The 24,941-nt window shown below is 42.1% G+C and overlaps 1 long non-coding RNA gene across 9 annotated transcripts in view; it reads right to left on the bottom strand.

Annotated features, from left to right (window-relative positions):
- The window catches only part of LOC122185260, a 67,848-nt gene that overhangs the window by 39,520 nt on the left and 3,387 nt on the right, over window positions 1-24,941 (bottom strand). Inside the window, exon 1 of one of the 9 annotated variants that reach the window (XR_006180815.1) lies at window positions 21,374-21,472. The exons of the other annotated variants lie outside the window; for them this stretch is intronic. This is a non-coding gene — a long non-coding RNA (uncharacterized LOC122185260). Of the gene's footprint in view, window positions 1-21,373; window positions 21,473-24,941 lie in introns of those variants that run through there. 9 annotated transcript variants of the gene reach the window in all.

Below are 24,941 nucleotides of genomic sequence, written 5' to 3' on the forward strand. Positions count from 1 at the left end.
GCTTAAACAGTGAGTAGTCACAGTGTAAAAGAACAAAAATGGAAAAGGACATTCAGAAAAAGAAGAATGCCCTTACCTGCAGATCACCTCCTGCACACCCACCTGATAAGCGGTCAAATGAAACATGGCCTCATTACTCCTTGGGAGAAGATTTTCATGTCGGCTTCCCAGCTTCATTATGAATGACCATTCCCCCCATGCTTTTCTATGGACTATCACACAGTTACTGCCCAGTAGAACAAAGTTGGCCCAAAGGGACAGAGCTGATAGCTCAAGGGGGCTATGGCAGCTGAGGGAGGGATGGTATGGAATCAGCTCACCTGCTGGATCCACCCAGGGACAATAACTGCAGAGCTCACAGAATGCAATCAAGTGCATTCTTCCCTTGGGTGATTAAAGAAATATCCAATTTGATGCAACCGAGCTACAAAAGCTCTCTGTATCCTTCTTCTGCCAAGCGCAGAAGAATGCTTTGCTTTAAGCAATCTACAAAAAGTGCAGTATGCCAAAGACATATCACTTACATGGAATCCAGGTAGCTTCATGCAATCACTGATTATGCATAATTATGCCAAACGTAAGGGGGAAAAAAATCTAAATGAAGTAAGTCAGCTTAGCAGTGGTCAAGGTTTACTGTACTTCTCCCAAGGGAAACCTGTGGAGGTTCACCAGGAACCCCTCTTTTCTACTAATGCAATGAATCTAAAATTAACAATGAAAAATACTTCTTCATGCTGGTTTTGTAACTACACCGAGTTCAAAATCTGAAAACAAGATAAAATTTATATAAAGCCTCTTTCAATTATACAAGACAAGATATAAGTGACAAGTGAAAAATCTAAGCAAGTCGCGAGAATTTTCCCTATTTCTTTCAGGTTTCTGTCTCCCACAGTCTCTAGCAATGGTATAAATCACATCTCCGTTTCTTCAAGGTGTGATTAAATGTGCAACGTTGTTTTCTCCAGTTGGACATCACTTAACAGCAGTTGTGCCTTAATATATTCAGAATCAATTACCTTTCACGCATCATGCTGTCTCAACTTTTAGCAGTTGTTTGTGGTGCTAAGTTCTCCTGGATAATTAGAGGATCTGCACCTCCATCATTATAAAAGATTACTTTTGGTAGGGTTTGCGCAGGGCTACCAGCAATGCTACAGTCACAGGAATCTTAATAAGAGCCAGCTTGTTTCTCACACTAACACTCCAAATCTTTAATGACTTTAGCCCACAGTATTCATAGAAGACAATTAAACACCTTTATCAACATTTGCTATCAGCAAGAAAGTAAAGCTCAGAGGCGACGTGGTTAGATGCTCACAGACTAAGCACCCTGTGTACCTGCATCTCTAAAGCACAGACACACTGGGGAGAAGCCACAAGTGTACCGATGGTGGAGGAAGAAAGAGTTTAGATCAATTCTGGAAAAGGCCTGAGATTTTGGCACCGATATACCCATGTCTTAAATAACTGCAATAGTCCCAGGCCAGTCTAGCTTAATTAGGGAGGATTAACAGACAGGAGTCCTGACTAAGCTATAGTACGTGATGATGGGGAAGAATAAAAATTAAAAGACCATTGGAGTTTTGCCTGCAGCAGGAGAAGGAAGTTTCCCAAGGAGGGTTATTGTTCCAGAACTGTTTGATGAAATAATAAACAAAGTAAGGCACTGCTAATAATTTCTGTGGACCCATGATGCCTTGCAATGCAGAGGAGTAGGTATACTCCCTGCATGGGAAGGGCTTCCTCATAGTTTCAGTCTGCAGAAAGACAATCATATATCAATGACAAAAGGCTAGAAGGCAATTTCTTAAGTTAGTGCTTTCTGTTGAGCAGAAATGGTCCCATCAACTTTCAAGGTGTGTGAGAGATTCAAATGGTTTTAACGCTCAGGCTTCTGTCCCAAATCAAATTGAACTGCCCTGAACAAATATTGCAAAGGACAAAGGTCAAGGCTTTATTTATATAATACAAGGATGTAATGCAATAACCGGCTGTTTGATACACGTAACTAAAAGTCAGGGACAAAGATGCAGACAGGATGTCAGCACTGCACAGGGAATTAGCCATACAACTCCCTCCCATTAATTACAGATACACGCATCCAAATCACCATACATCATCATGAAAATGTACCAAGCAATTATTATGATTCATACTTTACTTTAACAGTGCAGAAGATGAAAGAAGATGGTGCTGTTCCATAGCATTAAGTAACCATGGCTGTTCTTCCTGTGTCCGAGAGCAGTGATGGAATACCATGGTAGTTGTCCCTTATCATTATGTTTTTCAGAATGTTACTTTTTTGCAGGGAATAAATATTCCCATAGCAGTTGCCAGACACCAATAAAATATTTTTCTACAAATCCCTAACAAAAATTAAATTTTGTTACAACTTGCAAGATTACCAAAAGCCCATTGTGTATCCTCACATCTGCCAGAGGCAAAAGGGATTTATAAGCCCAGAAACACTTTGAAAACTTTAATTTCCAAATCCTTTGTGTAAAGTAACTTACTTCTTTAACATGGGGCATATGCTGCAACTCACAGTGAGTACATCTACAATTTGGAGCTCACTGTATGTTTTGGATAAAGGAGTACATCTTAGTTATGTGACATACATTCTCTTAGCAATGTTCTTGTCCAAAAAAAGTAACACAAAAAAAATTTCCCTACGTATTAGCAACGTATATAAGGGATAAAAGATCCTCCTTATCATTAGAATCAGTTGAGCTCAAATATTCTTGCACATTTGTCATTGATGTGAATAGAATGAGAGTGCATTAAACAATCTGAACTTGATCCCTGAAAATCCTAGTGATCAGATTCAGACAGCAAGGAACTGTTTCTCAAGAGCTGGTATCTCATGCAACAAAGCTCCTTGGATGTTCAGAGACTGCATGATATTGGTTCTTACAGTAAAACTGAGTTCAAAAGATAATGAAAAATGCTCAAAACATAGAAAAGGAATGCACAACACAATTATTCACAAAATGGATTGAAATATCCCTGAAAATATAGAAATGTAATTAATTTGGCTGGGCTTAAATTCTGGTTTTCTCTTTCTTTCCAGTAATGGGATTACTGCATCTAATACAAATGTTAACTTTCTGATTTATGCAAGACTACCACAAAGACAAAATCCACTGAATGATAACAGGACATATCTAAAGCTTTGCTGCATTATGCCACAAGTCTGCTGACATTTGGCTTTGTCCTCATGACATCTGTAATTAATGCAAAACTGGAGCCCTTAGAAGGGCTTTAAAATAATGTTTATCAGCATTAGTTTAGGTGAGGTCACGTATTTTCAGATGTTTTCTAAGCACTTTCTATTCTTGCTTTGGAAACTATGGCCCTTCATGTAGTCTCTAAGTGATGGAAAAGACCCATCAAAGCTTTTCTGGTAACCAGGTGTATCCCATTTTCCCGGGAGCATTGTTTCTCTGGCAGAAAAGGATGACTTTACCTCAAATGAACTGCGTCCTGTGGGCCAGGAGAAAACTGAGCCAAGAATCTGCTCCTCAGCTGAGCTATTTTACAGGTGAAATCACTGGTTATGGTTCACATTCACCAGCTGAGCCTTGAAGGGGTCCGTGCTTGGAAATAGGAACCTCTTAATTGCCCCTTGTCCCTGATGCTCTCCACATAGGTACAATATTCTCTATCTGTAGGCTTTGCTCATGGGCACTCAGGGCACTCTCCTTCACAGGACCCCTCTCACAATCCCCATAAACATGGCAGTGCCTGTAGTCACCTCTTAGCACTTCTGGAGCTGCACAGCCAGTGACAAAGAACACTGGGAACACCTTTCTGCTTTGTTCTCTTTCCTTGTCATGGTAAACAACAATCAGACAACATTCCTAAGGACATTATTTACTGATTTTTCTATAGCATAGCAATCAGTACATAAATTTCAATGCATACATCTGTACAAAGTACTTAAAAAACTTCAATCCCAAGTTTTTTGTTTTGTTTTTGGTTTTTAAACTCGAAACTGTTATCTTCAGAGATGAAAAATGATTGTGGCCCTTTATGCTTAATCAGTCTTTGCCAAGCTGACAACAGATATCCAAATTACCAATTGAATTACAAAATTTTTGGTCACTGCTGCTATTTCATTATCATAACATCACACTCCAGCTTTGAGACATAAAGGCCTTAAATTAAGGCACGGAAGATGATTAATATAAGAATGGCAAAATGTGTGTGTTAGGAATATTGATTTTTGACATTACAATTCAGTTCCTCAGGATGGGAACATGCTCAGTTTCCCAGGTTTTTGACAGCTGAAGAAGCAGAGTGTGCAGTAGAGGCTGACTGGCACCCAATTAAACCTGCTCTTTAATTTCTATAACTAATCTCCTGTCTAAATCTACTAAAGAGAGATTCTCCACACAGATGAAAGCTTACCTCAATTTACCATCTCTCCTGACCTGCTCCAGTGAACGACGGCTCTGCAGTTTGCAGCCTGAGGTACTTATGTGAAACTTCGGTGAACATCTTTTTGTAGACATAAAACTCATGAGTCCAAGCTATCAGTTTTGTCAGCTTCAGGCTGCCCTGAGTCCTGAACTACATACACTAAACCATGCTCAAGAAAAGTGCCCCACAGCCCAGCTCACCGTGAAGGGCAAAACCTTTCCAGATGAGAATACACTGCTCTAAGGTTGGTTCCTCTAAATCAAATAGGGAGGTAAAAGTCGCAAGTTTCTGACCATGAGTTGAAAGGCATTTTAGCCAGCTGCTCATCCATTTATCTAAATGTGAGCCATCACACAGATTTCAAAGTCTTTAATTAGCTCAATGACATTGCTACGCCTACACATGATTGCTTATGGGAAAGAAAAAAAGAAGTAAAGTGGACTGGGTCTTCCAGAACCTATGCTTAATCAAAAAGGTGTGATGAGAAGAAAGTGAATGTATGGAAACATGGTGCCTCAGAGACAAGGGGATATAAAAGTTCTTTATCACCATTCAACGTCAAAGTAGTTGAACGTTTCACATACGACAAAGATTTAAGCACAGTACTGAGAGACAACATTATAATTTCAGGTCTGCAGAAAGAAACCCGATCCCAGAATAAAACTATCTAAGCAGTGGGAAACTCCCAGAGACTGGGCATTCCCTAATTCAGTGCCTGTCTTGTGCATTTTGACTTTTGCACGATGGAAAGTACAAAGGGTCTTGTGTTTACTTTTCGCCTGTAGCTGCTATTGTAAAACACAGGAACATAAATATTGTTCACATTATTTCAGCAATGCACTACAGCAAATCTAGAAAATGAGATGCAAAATTCTGAACTAAGAGTTCAGTGTGCCCCAACCAACAATTCATCTGTCCTCCTTACAAAGGAAGAAGAAACAGAAGTGGGAGCAGAAAGCAGCAACAGAAGGAAGATGGGAACAGACAGAACTTCACACAGATCCATCTCTGCAGGATGCCTTCTACTGCCCCAGGCAACTGCTAGAATAAAAAAAAAAGGGCAAAAACCAAGCCAAACCTCCATAAATCAAACTGCATCTAGAAGCTTGTTCCTAGAGAATACGGGTGGATGCAGCAGGAAAATAGTGATGCAAATAACTTAAATGAATGCATCTGAACCTTTTCGATTAAAAGAAAATCTAATTCATTTCAGTCTGTAAAATAAATAGAGAGCTTATTGGCAGGGCAGAGCTACCATGTTTCAGGGGTATGTGTTTTATTATTGCCTGCTTTTGAATTGCAAACCAGCGACCTCAAAGGGATTTAAAGAAAGACCATTGAAAGAGATGTTCATGCAGTCCAATGCCTTAGAAGAATAGGGAAGGCTCCTGAGATGCCACTTTGACTACAAATAGTGACAAAGTTTCTTGAAGGCCTTCAGAAAGGGATTAACATCTCCATGCTGACACACACACCCCACATAACCAGGTACCCCAAAACTGCCTTGTTCTGCAAAGATGTGTGAGTCACACATTCAGCGCAGATGTGTGAGTAAGAACTACAAGTACAGTGGAGTGTGATCATATGCTCCTCATGTAATTATTTATGGCATGAGTGGTCTTCTATTAGGGAGAGCAAAATACTGTCCTTTCTGAAATCAGCCATGTAAAATCCTGTTGACTTGTGAAGGTCTCCAATTTCAGTAAGTAGTACATAATCCTGAAATCACAACTGTGCAGACATGTATGGAGAGAGCACTATTTGAGTGCTGCTGTTCTGTGTAGGAGTTGGTAATCTTTTGAGAATAGAATATTATTGAAGCTATGGCACTTCAGATGTTTTTGACTCCTGGTCCCAGCTCCTCTAAAACCTCACCGGTGGTTATTTTGGTTAGAGCTCTCGAAGGTACTATAGAGCGACCCTTTCTCCCAGAGATGGGAGATATACCCAGCTCTTCTCAACAAAACGTGCTTTTTTCTCCTCCAGTTCCCACCTTTCAACATCCCAGTGGGCTTTTCTACTTCTGTATGGATCCACCCCTCACCAATTCCCCAAAGTTCCAATTCTTCCAACTCAAAACATTGTAAGCTGTACTGTAGCACCCACTGTGCCTTTGTGCAGGTACAAAGTTGAGCAAAGTGGGAGATTACTTCTCCTTGCTACATTCGTGTGAGATGTTCCAATCTCACCTGGCTTGGATCTGCCTAAGGACTGGGTCTTCCCTCGAACCATCTAACTACCCAACAATGCTTCTGTAAACTGGAGATACATATTCATGCTGAGAGGCACACAGTGGGGTCATCACTATGCAGTAGCAAGCCAGGTTAGATGGGATGGGGAGCAGCCACCACCCAGTGGTGCTGTGGTGGCCTAATGAGGCAGCAGGCTCAATCCCCAGCACAGCATCTCACCTCGCACAGAACTGTCACCACAATTGGAAGTAATTGGAGGCCTTTTCGCCAGGCTCAGCAGGGAGCACAAGGAGCAAAAGGGCAGGGGTGAGCAGCTGCTGGGGCCCGGCTGCAGTCCCTGGGGTGGGAGCATGCTGATGGCAGGGTGTGGAGAAGGTCGCAGTGCCACTGGGCTGCCCTAGAAGGCAGGGTGCAAGCCCTGGGGCTGTCTGTCAGCCACAACCATGAAAGAACATAAAAATAAACCTGAGCTAAAGTGTTGCTGACATCCTCAGTTATATAAGGGGCTGGCTTCAGAGAGCAGCCTTGCCGCTGTGTTGTTACAGACTCCCTTCCACCCTTCTTGCTCCATTTCTCATCGATGGCTATAGCTCAGCCTCAGAATACAGAGGCTGGACCATGCTTGTGCTGGTCTCCTTACCACACACAGAGCAGGAATTTGGAGCAGGGTTATTGTTTGGGGTACTTCAGGACTCAACGTTCTCCTGAAGTGGGCTTTGTTTCTTTTAAAAGCATTATTATTTAACAGTTTGAATAAAAATAATACTGAAGTGTGAAAAGGGGCACTTGTGCTGCACCAATCTGAACTATTAAATTCCAAAGTGCTCCTACACACCGCCCAAAAAATGGAAGATGTTTTGTAATTGCATTTGCCACAGACATGTGGAATGGTATTCATCTCAGGCCAAGTCTTTTGTTTTTAATATAGCTGAGGTTCTCCAGAGCATCCTCTACCCTCAGGCTGAAGTGTAGCTGAGGTACAAATACAGAAGCCACAGGCTGGCCTACTCCGAGTTGGTTCTATGGTGTTCCAGGCAGAAATACAGTTACTTATAAAAAAACAGCATTCAAATTGGCCTTCAGAGAAAATGGGGGCAAGAAAGTTCCTGTAAACACTGAAAGAGCCAAAGCAATGACAAAGCAGTTGTAATCCATTCTTCTCATGCCACATTCTTGGTTTCTGGTTGCTTTGTCTCCATCTTTAGACAACATACATTTACTGAGGATATAACAGATATCTTTCTAAGTCTTACATTTGCTGCTATAGGATATAGTTGCTTCATGCCCAAATAACATCCTGAGGCAAAATACTACAGTAAGAATTAATATTCTGGAAGGCTGTATAGGATCTGTGATCCCAAGTGAGTCTTTGAGTGTGCTTTATTGATTTGTTTTGGCTGTATGTGAACAAAGAATTGAGCTTTATCTTATGTTGGCACTATACTGCAGAAATGGGAGCTTTTGCCCTGGTCAGAATCAGGCCTTCAGTCCTAGAGCCAACAATAGCAAAAGACTAAAATATGATCTCTGCATGAAAGAGTTGTCTGAAGAATGAGCTGTGCTAAAACCCAGCCTCACTTCTCCTCTTACAAGTGGTGCGCACTCCCACTCCCCTTCTGGAGCTCTGCTCCTAACTCGTTCCTGGAAATTCAAATGGCCAAAGACGAGAGCTGCGATTGATTTTTCTCGAGTTTTCTCTTTTGTCACAATGAAAACTCCTTTTGCCAGATTCCTGCATCCACTGCTTGCCTCCCATGAGTCCATTCTAGCCAACTTCCACTCTTCCCTTTAGTACCCAACACTGCTGTCTTTGTCAGACAAGGTGCACAGAGTTCAGGTTTTCCCCTCTTCATTTCTCTTTGGACCTGACACCACTGCTGACCCCTGCTCAGCCTTCTCTTTGAAGTGCTTTCTTTGCCCTCGGCATTCCCACTGGATCGCGTTAACCCTCCTTCCCTCCCCACTCCATCAGTTGGCTTCAATAAGGGAGAGAAGCTCAATGGAACCCCCATTTTCGTCTTATCAGCACTCTTTCGCTTCTCATAAAATCCTACCCACCTCCCACGTAAAACAGTCTGGCAAAAACCAACCACTGGGGAGGACTGGAAACCTCTGCTAGATGTCATGCCAGGAGTACCGCCTGTTGCATGACATAAGCTGTCTGAGCATGTCTTCATTTGACCAGCTCTCCAAGTTGATTGTATTTACGTGCTATATTTTGGCTGTGTGCTCTAAATGATGCTACTCTTACGGTTCTGTATCATTGCTCAGCTCTATTGCAATTTTAATAGTAAAATAAACCAACAAATTTGGCTTAAGTATAGATGGCTGATTTAATTCAGTGACATTGGTGCTACAACTACTAACTGATGGATGTTCGGGTCTAAACAAAAAATGGTATCAGCATGAAGAGAATGGTTTTTCTCTCACTCATTAAAGACTCCTGAAAGCTTTCCAGATCTATAAATATTCACATTATTCCCACAGAGGGGTAAAAAGAGAATGATTTGTATCCTTCTGGCTTGTTGTGTTAACACATACCCATTTTTCAGCGTTTCCCAGTTGGATAAATACCATGACAAACAGAGGAAACCCCTGTGAGAGAAAATACATTTTAAAGTAAATTGCGCTGATGTGTCATTTATAAATATTTGCAATGTTAGAGGGAAAATATCTCTATTCATCACATTAATGTATGCTGAATACAAAGATCTCCATTGATGCTTCCCCCCCCACCACCACTATGAAGAGGATTTCCAGCATAGTAAAAGAAGTGGAGACTCGTGCACGTTGTGTAAACATACATAAACCTACACACAAACCAAAACACTTCAAAATAAAAAATATATTTTAAGTATAATAGCAAAGCTTGATTTATTTTCTGTACCTCTTCTGCCAGAAAGCAGAAGATATCACAAAACCTGAGTCATGTTGCCTGAGGATCAAAACCAGAAATTTTTCAGAGCTCAATAAATATAACCTCTTAATTATTCCACTAACGAGAATGGATGATGACATTTAAACAAGCACGCACAAACATTGTTTTGGTAAAAAGTACATTGCAGAGATAAACGGTGGGGGCTTGGGAATACTCCACTTAACAGAACAGGACATGTATGGATCCCTCTCGCCATCTCTGCAGCATTTCTCATGATTGCTTTCTAGATCACTTACTGCTTTAAAGGATTATCATAGCTACTAATCCTGCTTCTGATTTCTTAAGCCACCACCTGAGAATAGCACAACAGTGCCTTGTTTGCTGAGAACAAGCACATTTCCACACATAGATGTGATGTGTGTACACACGCAGCTCCCCAGAAACAGCATATGAATGTAGAGAACAGCATTCAAACTCCCCCATGTGTAAGGCTGGGCTTAAGTGTTCCCTTGCCATCACTGGACGAGTTAATCCCTTTGTGCCATGCTATACCCATGGAGAGGCAATAACAACCCCACCTTGCTCCCACCTTGCACGTTTCATGCAAGTACTGCCTCTGATCTCAGGCAAACATGTATTCCTCACAGTTGCTCATTCTCTAGTTTCCATCATCATCATGCAATTAAAGGATTTCTGATGCAACTCATTAAAAATCTGCCCCATTAAGCTGTCCAAATTACAAACTGTTCAAAAGGCACCAGGCGCTGCGTACAGCCTGCTTCTGTGCAGCAACTTCCCACCTCCAACAATGAAAAATAGAAACCACACAACTTCCCCAGCCTTGATTACCCCATATTCCCTGTGAGCACTAAGGTGGCTGAGGCCACTGGAGCAGCTCTCCCTGGAGCAGATGCCTGAGGGTTGCAGGAGGAACCCTTCCATCTCCTTCAAGGATTTTAGCAAGGTGAACTCTTGCTGTTCCAAAGCTGGCTAAAAGCCATCAGTCATTTTGCACTGGCCATTAAGCAGCCTGCAGGCAACTAGCACGGATCCGAAGCTGTCTCATATGTTTGTTTTGCTGGGGGGGGGAAACAGGTAGGGAATGGAAACTCTGGCGCAACCCATGCCTCAATTCCTTACACAAATATCATCTCACATCCTTCCTTTCTGGCTTATAAATTTCATTGCATGTGTTCTCAAGGTCTCAGCACTGTCCCGGACAGTGACAAAGCAGCGTATCTCTACCATGCAGCTCGAGGGCAGAAACAACTTCGTCCACACTGGTGAGTTCAGGGCACCAGAGGAGGGCAGAAACCTGCAGCCAGGAGCAGAGGGAGCAGTAATGGGCCATGCTCTGAGCTGTTCCTCCACAGCACGGGGGAAATCACTTTCAGGAACAACAGAGTACGTACATTTTGTACCATATTAAAGAGGGAAAATAACAGCAAGGAGAAGAAAGCCTGTGTTGTGAGGGATGTTCCAGCAGAGGTGATTAATGGTGTTGAAAGAAACCCCAACTGTTATTTCAGATTTCTTTCCAGTTAGCCACAAAGTTACTCCCTCTTCTTTTCCTTTTCTTTTCATTTTTCTTCTTCCTTTTACCTTTGTGTTTGATTTAAAGTTGTTTGCTGATTTGTGTTATGACCGCAAAAATAAAGGATCTGCACAAACTGTATGCATGTGGGTTTAAAGCATTGCCTTTGATGGCTCATTAGCTGCATGTGGCTACATGCAACACTGCTTGGCTGAGATATATTGCCCAGCATTTAATTCCAGAATAATTTCAAAGGCATTAAATTGAATGCTTGCCCTTTTCACCATGGTATTTAAATGGCACTTTGCATGCCAAGCTGAAAAAAAAAGAAGAGAAAACACAGATGCAGTACTGTTGGGGCATATAGTGAACTTTGTTTAAATGTTAAACATTTATTAGATTTTTATTTTTTTTAACCAGATAGTGTTAAACCACTTGTTACTTCAATTAACTTTCTTTGCTACAAGGGAAAAAGGAGGGGGGGGGTTGTACTAACAAGCACTGCTCAGAACTAGTGAACAGCATCTTGTTTGTTCAGGGAGACTTAAAGACAAGAATGGTTTCAGGCTGGAGAGAAGGAAAAGGAAGCAAAAACAATCCATGTGCACATTTCTGTGCTGACTGAGTAGAATCAGCCAGACAAAGCTTCTCCCGCAGCAGAAAGGATATCAAGATCCAGAACGAACTGAAGATCCCAAGCCTCATGGCTTGGCAGACACGGCCATGGCTGCCCCAGTACATGCAGGCAGGCAGGGGCGAGCAATCAGCTGGCAGCCCCACAGTGAAGGGCCGGGTTGGAGGCCTGCCCCATGCTCAACAACAGCCCTAAGTCAGGCTGCACCCTCAGTCCGTGCTAATCTACAGACCCTGTGTTTTCTCATTTTCCCCTCAACCCCTGCAGTTCCAGAAATGACTTCTGCTGAAACATGAGAAATTTCACATTATTGATTTTTAAGGTGAAACTTTCATTTTTGAAATGAAACGAACCCAAAGCACAGTGTTGCTTGAACTTGCAGCAATGTGTCACATCAGCACAGTCAAATGTGCAGTCACAGCAGCCCTTTGTCCTCATGCCTCATCTCTCTATCAGCATCCCTGCATGACCAACACTTTGACATCTCAACACTGGCATGCAAATGCTGTTACAGTGATTTATAAACAGCATAGCTGCTTTCACCAATTTATTTTACATGTGGTTACAGTCAGGATGAATGCCCAAACACCAGAGCTGGTGGGTCATGTGGAGTCTGAAGAGCAGTGGGCATCACAGATATATCCAGAAGTCACATTAACTTCTTGAATTCCATGATCGCTTAAGTCCGCTAATAAAATTTCATTAACAGAGAGACCAAACTTCTTCCCGTGCTTGAAAACACACTCATGCAGACACCAATCCTTTCCATTTCTGCCCTGCACCAAAGGAAATGCAAAAAAGCAAATCTGCACATGTGACTTTGGCTCTCTGCCCTGTCAGCAGCAGGGCAAGTGCTGGGGGCAGAGAGATTACCCAAACTGTGGAATTCTGGCATGTCTACTATTAATTGGGAACTTTGTGTTGCCTGTAACCAGAGTATATCAATGGTTCTATCAGTCATTCAGTAACTAATGAGAGCTTTCCTCTATTAAGCCATTCTATCATGCACAAAGGTTGGAAAAGAGACCTTGCATTGCTCAACTTGTCACAAAGGTGCAGAACTGAGGCTGATTCTAAAAGGATGGAGCTACCCAGTTATGATTTAAATGTAACATACGCCCAGCTATAAGTATACCTTCAATGTCACGTCAACAGTATTTCCTATTTTCATCCAGTCATGGAATATTTCAACATAAGGGCCCTACAGAGTTTTCCCTAAGATCTATTTCATACGCTTAAGTAAAGCTTCAGCTTCAAATAAGCAGGGTTTAAAGTCCTGCTTTTACAAGATTTCATGGCATGTTGAAGCACCAAGGACCAGGGTTCGGGACAAGTGATTTACTGACATTGGGGTTATCCAGAGGTTTAATTCGTCATGCATCTCCCACACACAATTTGTTTCTCTTCTCTTAGGAGGCAGTATGCAGCACACCACCAGCAGTCAATGCAGTGAACGAGCCTCCCTTTGCACAGCAGCAATTCATTTTTCTCAGCTTCCCTCCAGCTAGATATCAATGATTCCCCAGGATCTGCAAAACCTTTAAGAGCCTGTCAGAAATACGGGAGCCTCCTTTTTCCTGCTGTTCAGTTCAACGCAGCCTCTGCACTTACATTAGCCAGCTTTGGGCATCAATCTCATTCCTTCCACGTTTATAAAATATGAGGTGCCAGTGTTTTAATCCCATGATCTGCCAGCCGTAGTCCCATTCATCTGCCAAGATGGAGGCAGCCCTGCTGAGAGCAGGTTAAAAGTTATGCCTGATCCATCAATGCCTTTACTTTTGGAAGCTGGATTATTCCAGTGCTTTAAGAGAAGGTCCTGTCCCATGCCTTGCACCAGTCACCACAGTTGGAGTTGGATTTTGCCATAGCAGCATGCAGGGAGACAGTCAGTTCTGACATTTCCTTGCCTTCTCTGACTGTCTCACACCTGCAAGGCTGGAGATTTGCATCATGATGACCCCACCCTTGAAAAAACCATCACACATTTTCCACCTTGGTTCTTGTACAGGGCTAATGCCACACACCAGTGATTAGGCAGGGATGTTTTCAAGGAGTTAAGGCTCACCAGAGCAGACCTATTTCTCAAGGTTAATAATGGCTCAAATCCTGTGAGTGACCAACTGCTCCAGTCCCTGCTCTTAACTCATTCAGAGGCTCCAGTCTCTCTCTGCAATTCATTTAAGTCATTGAACGACTGGAAATTCACTGAAAACACCCATTAGTAGAAATGACTATTTTACATGGATATGCCGGCTGGCAGGACAAACTATCACATCACAAATACATAGTTGCATGCAGTAATATGAACCCTAAAAGAGATTAATTAGTGAAGCTAACATAAAACAGATAAAATCTGTTAAACCAGGCATGATTTCCTCTACAACCTGCTTGATTTTGATGCGACATAGTCTATAACAGTGTTTTTCATTGGGTTTGTGCTTTACCCTTCTGTGTCCTTCTCCAAAAAAAAAAACCACCAAAGATCTTCTCCAAAGTTACCTCCATAGAACAGCCCAAGAGGTTCTGGTGAGGACCTTTGTGGCAATATTCATGCAAAGGACAGAATAACAGTTTTCTTAGTGAGTTTAATAAAGGTCTTCAAAACACACAGATGGATTAGTACTCATCTCCTGCTGACACCTGAACTCATGCATCTGCCTCAATCAACCTGCAGACATAATTTAACCACACGTTCAATGAATCCCAGAAGTAAATGGTGGGTACTCACAGACAAGACTGCAGCAACACAACACATGCAGGAAGATGCCTGTGACCAAACCTGAGAGAACGTGTCTACAGAACCCTCCATCTGCAACAGTTATGATTGTATTACAGTAATACCTTAAAATCCCCACTGAGATACAGAGCTGTCAGCTACCATAAAGCCACAGAAGAAGCAGAACTGTCTGAAGGCCCCTGGGTGCTGAGGATGATTACCTCCATGTGCTGCTATCCCCTGGGTGCACCCATTACCTCAGGATGCCTTTGCTGCTTGCCTTGTGTGCCCAACAGACCATTGTATAGAGAAAGAGGCAGTGAAACTGTTTCCACACTTTTTATTACAGAGATTTTCTCTGCATCCATCTGCACTTTAAATCCTATGGCTCTCTGCCACAGATTTGTGATAAGCAGAGAAGTACCTCTCCCTTACAGTTTAACATCTTTAATGTGAAACAGAGATAATACAGTCCACCTCAGTTCCAGATCCAGCCAGAACATTTTTCTTTTAAAAGCAGTCTACCAGTTTTAAGATTTTTCCTTGGGGCAGTGAAAATATGAAATAGAGCAGTCTCCAATTTTAAAATACTTTGTTCCAGGTTTTGGGGTATTTTACTGAGTGGTGTGCCCCCAGTATAGACAAATAAAAGGGGAACTCAATTTTCTGTCACAATGAAGATGACCAATAAAATTTTAAACGTGGACAATACCTATACAGCTCTATAAAACCTGAGAGGATTCATAAAGCTCCCTTTACAAGCCTAGAGACCCTCACAGAATGTATTCTATAGGAGTATGAACTCTCCCATTTTACTATAGAAGAGATACATTGCCCATTACGATATGCTCCTCAGTGTTGCCTGAATTACCCTCCTGTAAGGTTAGGGATTGCTCTTTGGTACCAGGGGGCTGCTGGGCAATAGCAAGCTGCCAGCAGCATGGAACGCCTCCAGAGCAGATCTCAATGCACCAGGAGAATACGGACTGTTAATTAAATCAAAGCAAATGTGACTCCGCGTTACACAGCAGCCTGCAGGGTTCATCTGAAATCATGAAGCTCTTGGAAAAGAGTGGATCGTTGCCCTGCAGACTAAATAGAAAAGATACGGAAATGAGGTAAAAAGTGCTGCTCAGAGGCAAAGTCAATGCGGTGACTGCCTGCAGATGTCATGAGTCCTGCGTATCCTTTCTGAGGTTTACTTCTTGAATGTGAATGGGTGCAATTCTTCCAACCCAATTAGACAGAAATAGAGAGAAACCAAAATGGAGCAGACAGAAATGCAGCAAGGTAGCAAGAGGTTTGGGGAGGTTCAGACACCCCCAAATGGCAAAACTCAACATACTTGGAGCTTGCTTGTCTGCAGCAAGAAAAGGCTACACCACAAAGTCCACCAGAAGCCAGCCTGGAACCAAAAAAAAAAAAAAGGGAGCTCCTGCAGAACAAGGCTGGCTGGTACTTTCATAAGGGTCACTGATCTCTACTGACCAGCACCTTCATAAGAGGATGCTGAGAACCAAACTTAAGGTGGCAGAATAGCAATCAAACATTTGACAAAACTTTTACAGTTGCATGGAAACCAAAGCAGAGATATTCAGGAGGGACCTTTAGCCTTGGAAGGGAAGGAAAGGTGGGTAGCTGGGAGGCATTTATTAGGTTCTGCCTCTTTGTAGCAAGCAGAAGGATTCAGGTGGACCTGTGGTTGATGCAGCCAAGGATTGGATGCTGATACTGAAGTGCTCTCAGCTCTGGAGCAGACTACAGTGAAGGGTCTGTCCTGATCATACCTACATAGCAGAGCAGATTTATTGCCTGTGTGCTTAGAGACAAGGAGCCAAAATGCCTTAAAGCACTGATAAGAAATTTGTGAGGCATACCAAAGAAGAGGAAAAAAAACCCAAAAAACAACAGCATACACTTTTATTCTGCCTAGAAAAGCAGAAATTCTCCCCAGATCGGCAAAGAAAGTTCTCTAGGAATACATGAATTAGAAGCTGAGGATTTGATTAAGCAAAGCACTTTAACGTACTTAAAAATCTTTGCTGCATTAAGGCCCAAATCAAGCAAGGTACAGATGTAAAGTAATTAGAGAAAGAGGATTAGAGGGTCAGATTCTCTCTTCATTATGGAAAAAGGATGCACAGAGTTTACAACTTTGCAGGGCACACAGAAAATAGAGGCCATTGGCCTGGGCAACCCAAGGATTTTTATTCCTAATTTCCCTCCCCAGTTCTGGTAGGAGCTGTCATGTTGAATGCTTGGATGCCTACAACAGGCTGAGCCGTGTTTGCTTCACAGCAGTCTTCACTGCAGTGTAAATATTAGAGGACTACACTATGATAGCAAATATTATTAAATATATTAATAAAACACGTTTCCCTATTTTTTAATTTAGAGACTTCAAATGTAAATGCCCTTCTGAAGGCCCACCACACTACAGGACATGCACACTCTCCATTTTCGTCTGCTGAAATGAGTGAAGCCTTGCAATGCACACAGTTGGTGCTGTGCTTCACCTCAAAATGACTCGGACACAGCCCTTGCAATACTGGAACAGGACTGGATCAGTGGCAGGATGCTGATTCATTTCAAGTGGCTAATGATGGCCTGAAGAATAATGAAGTCCGGGAACATAAGGAATTCTTATCTTTTTGCATTAGGCAATCAAGAACTGTAACCCCTTAATTGCACTCCTACCTACTTTTTTCTTTTAATGTCATCTTTTCCTGTAAGGGAAGATAAAACATACCTGAATTTGGGGATTTATGCTTTATGTCACTACTGAAATGTTCTTGTTCATTTCTTTTACGTCTCTGGGCATCGAATTTCCAGCACAGAGAATGGTTTGGGGAAAAAAAAAAATTAAAAGGTAACGATGGAAAAATATTCAATAACATGTGCAAGAGCACAGCTGCATTAGAAATAGGTTCACAGAGCACAGCTTAGAGAAGCAGTAAAGGGCACAAGAAACACATCCAAAAATCACATCTCCAGATAGGTAAGGATGCAGTGAGCACACAGCCTGCTGAACACCTGGTACTGCTGCTGGCCACGGACACAAGGTGGCAGGAACATGTAACACCCGGTTGGTACAAGTGCTCCCCTGGAAATAATGTGTGTCACCACCAAGGCAAACTACGATTGCAAGCCCAGCCTTGTTACTGCTGAAGGGATGCCAGCACCTGGGTCATGTATTTAGTGTCAATACACTGACACTAAACAGTCTTAAATCCAGGATGCAGCAAGTGTTCACAAGCAGCAGTGAACACTGGTAAAAGATTCTGATAAGAGAAAGATACAGACCAGCCCTTTGTCATAGGTATTTATGTGTTGTTAGCAGGAAAGGAAAATAAAATATCAGGAGAAGTTTGCCAATGGCTTAAAAGCCAAAGACCAAACATTTGCTGTTACACTGGGACTTCTGTAGAGTACCATAAAGAAAAATCCTGCTAAGAATTCAAAATATGCCTTCAAAATAGAATAGAAAACAAAGATCCAAGTCCGATGTGAAGCATTCACAAGGAGTATTTGCAAGCAAACAAAAAATGCAAACCCTCTGAACTGGAAACATAGGCCCTGAGAAGGAATCATCCCCTGAGAAGCTCTATTGGTTATAGCTCTCATGAAGTCCTTACAATTTCCCACTCAACGTATGAATGCAAATGGGTCTGGAGGGTGCTTTCACAAAGGGGATCCCACCCTCCCGAGCGATGCTGCCCTGCATGGTGACGTGTGTGTGCCGCTCTGCCTGGGGAAGGCTGGCATTGTGCTGGAACAAGGATTCTCAGCATGGGCTTCGTGAGCAGTGCTGAGGAGCTGGGTCATTCCTTTGCTGCTGAGGACAAAGTCCTCTTGGTAAAGCGCAGCTAAGACAGAGGAAGTTTCAATCAAAGTATGGGAAAGAAGAGCTTTGCTGTGCGAGATGCTGGAATGTGTTGAATAGAGGAGGCAGGGGGAATAACGGATGGCTAAACTAGCAGAAACAAGAGGATGAATTTAGCTTCTGCAGGCACAGTGTTTCACCAGTGAGATAAGGCTGAAGAACTGCATTTTAACTGGTTTGGTCACCGACCAAAGAGCTATAAATCTAAAGGCCCAGCCAACGTGAAATAAGTTTGTGTTTCCCAGTTTATTGAGCCTCTCACTAGAAAAATGAAAACACCAGGAGAGACCCAGGCACTCGAGCAGAACTCCTTGCAATAATGAATGCAGTGTTCAGCACAGAGGATGGGTTGCCAAGGAAGGTTATCAAAACCAACGGATAAAGACAGTTTTAAAAGACACATCTGGACACTGTTATGACAAGAGCCGTTTGAAGCACATGGGGATAAAGTTTTAATGAAATATTCTTAATGGGACAAACTTGCTAGGCTTAGTCAGATGAGAAAAGGCCACAGCCATTGTGAGAGCCATTCATCACCAAAGCCAAAACCCCACCCAAGAAACACTAGGGTAAAAAGGTGCTGTCAGGGACCGCCTGCTGCTGTTGCAATCACGTTTCCCTGGCATGAGGCAGAAAAAAATAAATTTCCATTTATTTAAGAGGTGTTTATCCAACCCGGGGGGTTGGCTCTTCCTCAGAAAAGGGGCTAAAACCAATGAAGTGCTAGTGCACATACATGAAGAGGAATGGATTTTGTGGAAAAAAGAGAGGTCTTATCAGAAAAGCAAGGTGAAAAAAACTACTGCACAACAACAAAAGTAATCAATGCTCAACAGCTCTTTATGACCCCAAGCAGTCTCCAGAAGGCCCAAACTATTCAATCTGGCAGCCAGAAGCAAAGCTATCTGCAGGTCACTCATGGATGTGAGAAAGTTTCTGGTTTTATCCACATGTGAATGGCATACATTGCATGCAGGCCAGCGCATGAGCAGAGCTTTTTGTCTGACCCAAGCAAGACCTGCAGCTTCCATAGGCAGTGGCCAAACCAAATTCACTACTGAATCACAAAATATCCTGAGTTGGAAAAGACCTTCAAGGATCACTGAGTCCAACCCCTGGCTCCACACAGCACCACCCAGAATTCAAACCCTTTATCTGAGCACACTGTCCAAACCCCTCTCCAACTCCAGCAGCTCGGGGCCATGACTGCTGCCTTGGGGAGTCTGCTCCATGCTCACTGTCCTCCAGTGCAGAACCTTTCCCTAACCCCCACCCCTGCCAAACCCAGCAGAACAAAGCCAGACCTCCTCTGGGCTTTCCCACAAGCACTCTTGAGCACATCTTGAGGCTTCGGGCATGGTCAAGACAGACTTGAATCTAAAAGGCAGACTGAGCCTCCCACTGCACACTGTGTGTATATATACACGTATATACACATTTTTTAAATGAGCACTTGGGAAATCATTGCTGTTGGCTGAATACAGTTATAAATCACATATCACTATTTTTCACAAGGAACCACTATAAATCCAATCCCTGTTTTAGAGGCGAGAAGTAGTGCAGCACTCCACACCATACAAAAAGACCATGGATCCCAGAACACCTACGAACTTCAGAGCTAAATTTACGTTCCTGGGGAATGTTTCTCACTGAGGACAGCAAGATATCCAGCTGCCCATTCCGTGGGTGTCCTGGGACACAGGGTGCACAAATACAGCAGGCAGCTGGCTCTTGGAGGACATTTCTCATTAAGGAAATGTTCCTGTAAATAAAGGAGACTACTGTATATCATCTCCCACCCGAGGCAGATGCTCTAACACAAGCCTGGGAGGCAGGGCTGCTCAGGCTCAGAATGAGAGTTAAGTCCTCGAAAGGGATCTGGAAAATGCCACAGCTGACAGCAGAGGGGAGGCAGAGGAAGCCGATTTAAAATCAAATAAAGAGCAGGCTGCATGTGGACAACAACACGCAGGAGCAGAAGGAAGTGAGGGGTGCAGGTATTCAGTCTTCATCACCGAATACTTGTTTGGCTCTCAAACATGTGCCTGCTCTAAGGAAAGACTAGCTCAAGTTGTGCCCTCAGTTTGCTTAGAGTCCCATTTGTTGCACATTTATTCAATGCAACAATCTTTTCCCTCCACTTCTGAGTACCATTGCCCTTCCACAGACAGATCTCCTGGCTGAAAAGTGACCAGGGTAGGCTCAGCTGGAATTAGCTGGTCATAAAAGGAGAACATTATCTTATTAAAATCACCAGAAGTTTATCCCTGTGGCTTTCAATAATCAGTCTAGAAGATACTTTAGGCCTTAATGCTACCCTTCTTAATTCTGTTGAGCAGCATTCTTGCTTTGCAATTAAATCCTTCTTCCACACAGGAGCAGCAGATCCAGAGATGAATCTCTCCTAACTTTAGCCACACAAATTCAAGGCACTTAGGTAAAGTCTTGACCATAGATTTTCAAAGACAAGAAATCCCACCATGGAAACACCTCTTTCTGCGCTTGCTTGCAGAAGATGCTGGAAGCTTATGGTTGCATTACTGTAACACATAATAAAACACTCAAACCACTATTTCTACATCTACTGAAGTTCAGCACACACTTAGTTGCTTTGTTAATCTGAAGCCCTAAAAAACAGAAATATAAATCACTTCAGCTGCAAAACCCCTCCCAAAGGCCAACTGACTCTATTTTATTCCAGAGGAACAGTTTGTACAAATCTAATTAGGTAATTTACAAGTTCTACAGCAAAGGACTGAGTCATCTGTACAACAAACTCAGAAGAGTGTCAGCAAGAAAGTCACAGAAGCTTTTGATTAAGGAGAACTTAGTCACAGTATCATGGAACAAATTTCTTGCTTGGAATGCAGACCAGAATTATTCAAGAATTTCTCTAGTGAAATTGGTCAGACCTCAACCACCAAGACTTGCTATGCAGATGCAAGGTAGTAACGACTCAAAAAGTCAGAGACGTTCTGAAAACAAATACCCACAAAGCATTAGTGGTAGCATACAAATCAGAAAACCACTCAGTGCTGAGCAGACAAACTATACACCAGTGACACAAAAGCAATGCGCACAAGAAGGGAAAGAACAGAAAGATCCCGATACCATATTTCAGGCTGAGATTGCTCCATGAGTGTTAGGAGTTCTGTCCAGACAGAGATGACCATTTCAAAGCAGGCTAAGCACTCCAGTTTTCCCGTACTTCCCTTCTGACTGCTCCATAGTCAGTGTTACTCAAACCTTGGCATTATTGAATCACACACGATCCTAGGAAACACAGTTCTAATAAAAGTTAACTTTCCTTCTGCAGACGGGGTGGGAAGGGAGGAAACTCCATTTTTAGATGCTTAAGTTGCCTGAAGATTTAATAGCTTCCACTTGCAACTAAATGACAGCCTAAGAATTAAAAAAAAAAAAAAAAAAAAAAAAAAAAAAAAAATTTGAGTAGGACCAGAGATTCCAGAGTAAGAATTTAAATACATGGTTATTGTGGGTGTTCCCCTTTCGAAGAAGAGATTTGCATAGCTGTGTTTTGTCACCTCTCCAAGATATTTGCTTGTCTTAGGACAGAGGATCAGCAAAGCAGATGGTGCTGCGTCCCTACGGTGGTTAAGGCATTCCTCTGGAGCAGGGAGCACAGCTCAGCTCAGAGTCACCCCAGCCAACCTTCTCCAAAGAGAAGGGAGTAAAGATGTGTGCTACAAACCCCATTCTATATAAGCAGCTGGGCTTTGCTTTCCTGCTAAACTCCAAACTGTCTCAGTCACACTGCTTTCTGCATCTCATCCTCACTGCTTTATATTTCTGTTGTCACTCTTAGGTCATTCTTCTAAAATTGAACACGTACCATTTATTTTCTGCAGTACCTACAGCATTAGTTAGTAGTTATTACAAGTAGCAGAGAAAAAAATAACACCAAACCTATGTTGAAAGCTTGGGTATGACCTTCTTTTTTCTGAGAGTTTATTCACTCTCTCTAGGAAATGACTAAAAACTGCAAGGAATCTGCAGCAAGGCAAATTAAAATGCTTTACGTAAGTAAATTTAGGTAATTCACTGCCAGCAAGTGTTTTGAAGTTTTGTTTTTCGGGGATTTTGTGTGCGTGTCTTAATGTTTAAAACAGCATCAAGCACAGATCAGTGATTAAATACACCAAAAATAGCAACGGATGCAGGTTAGGAATACACACTAAAATTTTGTTTTATCACAGCCCTTCAGCTCCTTGCAGTTGTCTGCACATACTCGCTACCACAGCAGTCTACAACCTCAGATATTAAGGTATCAAAACTCATCCTACAGTCAGTTCTTCCCTCAGTTTGGTGATCCGCAACACCCATTTGTCCTATTTCCTATGCATGCATCCCTACTGCATGTGATCAGCTCCATCAGGCTGGTAAACCCCTTTCCACAGAGAGACATCTACACTGCATGGGACAAATCCAGACATTTTATTCTGCTTAGTAACATGCATAAGTCAACACTTTGTTGGTATTTCTATTGGCATGCAGTTGCTTTTGTTCCTACAAACAAGAAGGAAGAAGAGACCACTTCCCATACTTTGAAAGGCATTAAGAAAGGACGGGCATTAAAAATAACTACATAACAATTTCTAGCAGATACATATCTGATAGCAAACAAATCACATCATCAGAACTTAAAAATCCTGCTATTCCCCACCTCGTAAGCATGTAGATGCAAGGCAACAATAAATATGTGTTGGGCACAGCAACAAGATGCCTCCTACCAGCACAGTTTCCCACAACAGAGAGGGTTCAATCCAAACCCTACATCATTCTTAAGCCTCTGTGACAAACAAGGGCAAATTTCACGTCAGAAGAGCACAAACTCTCTTCAGTCTAATCATAGGTTACACAGAGGTAAATACATACTGTAGATATCCTGCATTCACTTAATATCGTGGCAAGGACAGTCACTATGTCTCAGCTGTGAAGATTTCAGAGTTGTGTACTCTCAGACAGCTCACAAATGCCCTGTCCTTGTTTTTTTTCAGACTGGTGTAAAAACCTAGATGGCTTCTGTGCTGCTTTTCCTACCATGCCACAGTACAACGCCTGTTCCACATCCTTAGTGTTTTCAGCACTAACAAAACCATTCAGTTGCTTTTCTGTTCAGCACATGGTATGAATTTTCTACCAGACTTCTGTGATTATTGCCTTGCTTTTCAGGGACATCATATCAACTCTGCTCCACAGGGAATGAGAGGGAGCATTAGGCACCTATGCACATCAGCTAAAAGAACTAGACCTTTCACTTTATGCAAAAATGTAATGTGGAGTAGCTGATGCGCAACATGCTATTCTTCTTAGAAATACTTTCCCAAACCTACTTCTTCCAGTGCAAGGAGCACTTGAAATTACAGTGAGAGGTGTACATTCTAACAGACCCAAACTCCAAATAAGATCAAGTCCTATTCCTGACAGAGCTGGAACAAGAGGCAAGGGTCAGTAAGATTCACTCAGGGATTTCATATAACATAATAGGCATAAAACAACATAGTTCTGGCTGATAAAAATCTTGCTACAAGGTCATACAGTGAAGTGCAATAGATTCTGATCACTGTAGAGAAGATGGATGTTTCTGCAGGAGCCTGTGAAATTCGGTCATGCACAAAGCGTATCAGATTAGCTGAATTGTTAGAATGAGCATCCACTAAAAAGTGACTCAGATTTTACCTCAAGACTGAAGTTTTGATGTAAACACGGCAGAAGTTTTTCACTTTTGAGACAGCAGGTAAATGAAAAACAAAATATATTAGCTGAAAACTTTGGGTGCAACATTGCAACAGAAATAATATTTAAGTTTTATAAAATTGTTACCAACATCACGATTCTGAAAACGAAAGGAGGAAAGAAGCCAACTGCCAAAGAACACCACAAAGGATGGCTAAAGCCTCCATTACATAAAGTCATAAAACTCAACTTGCACTTGGTCGTAATTGTCAGCCATACTCCTTTATATTTGTCAAATACAGTCTGGATTTAACTGCGGTTCTCAAGTTTCTGCCAAGCTTTCTACAAAACTTGAACCTCAAATGTAATGAAAAAAGGTTGAAAGAAGAGATCTGGCAACAACCTTTCAGGTTTTATTCAAGTAGTGCTTTAATTATGGAGGAAAGTGGACCTGGACATCTGTCAGCACTTTAATATAGTGTCTTCCACTGCAAACGTACCATTTAACTCCTTCAAATCAAATGGAAAAGATTATTTTGTAGCATCACTCAAAAGAATTAATATAATTGTTTTTGATGGGCACTGATATCAAATAATAGATTAATCAGAAATTAAATCTAATTTGAAATAATTTAAGATCAATTATCTCTTCAAACTTTGACTTCAAGCAGAGAAATTGAGATCTTTAACAGCTTTTCTATCTTCCTAAGTGCTTTTCTTCCTTCTGTCTCCACAAACCTTTTTCCACACATCCCACTTGCCCTTTTTAAATGCTTTGAAATTAGTATCTTACAGATATCTAGAGGAACAAACGTAGCAGAACATTTTTATTCAAGCTAGACTCATTGGCTTAACCCTGCACGTGCTGCCTTGCACAAGACTAGCGCTGATAAGTTATAGAAAGAGGCCCTATAATTTTATAGAGGTTAGGAGAAATCCTTCCAAAGTCATTATTTGCTGAACACTGGAGAAAGTCACGTGT

Source organism: Lagopus leucura, unplaced genomic scaffold (assembly GCF_019238085.1).
Source record: "Lagopus leucura isolate 7727_CA_CO unplaced genomic scaffold, USGS_WTPT01 Super-Scaffold_100028, whole genome shotgun sequence".
Classification (NCBI taxonomy): Eukaryota; Metazoa; Chordata; class Aves; order Galliformes; family Phasianidae; genus Lagopus; species Lagopus leucura.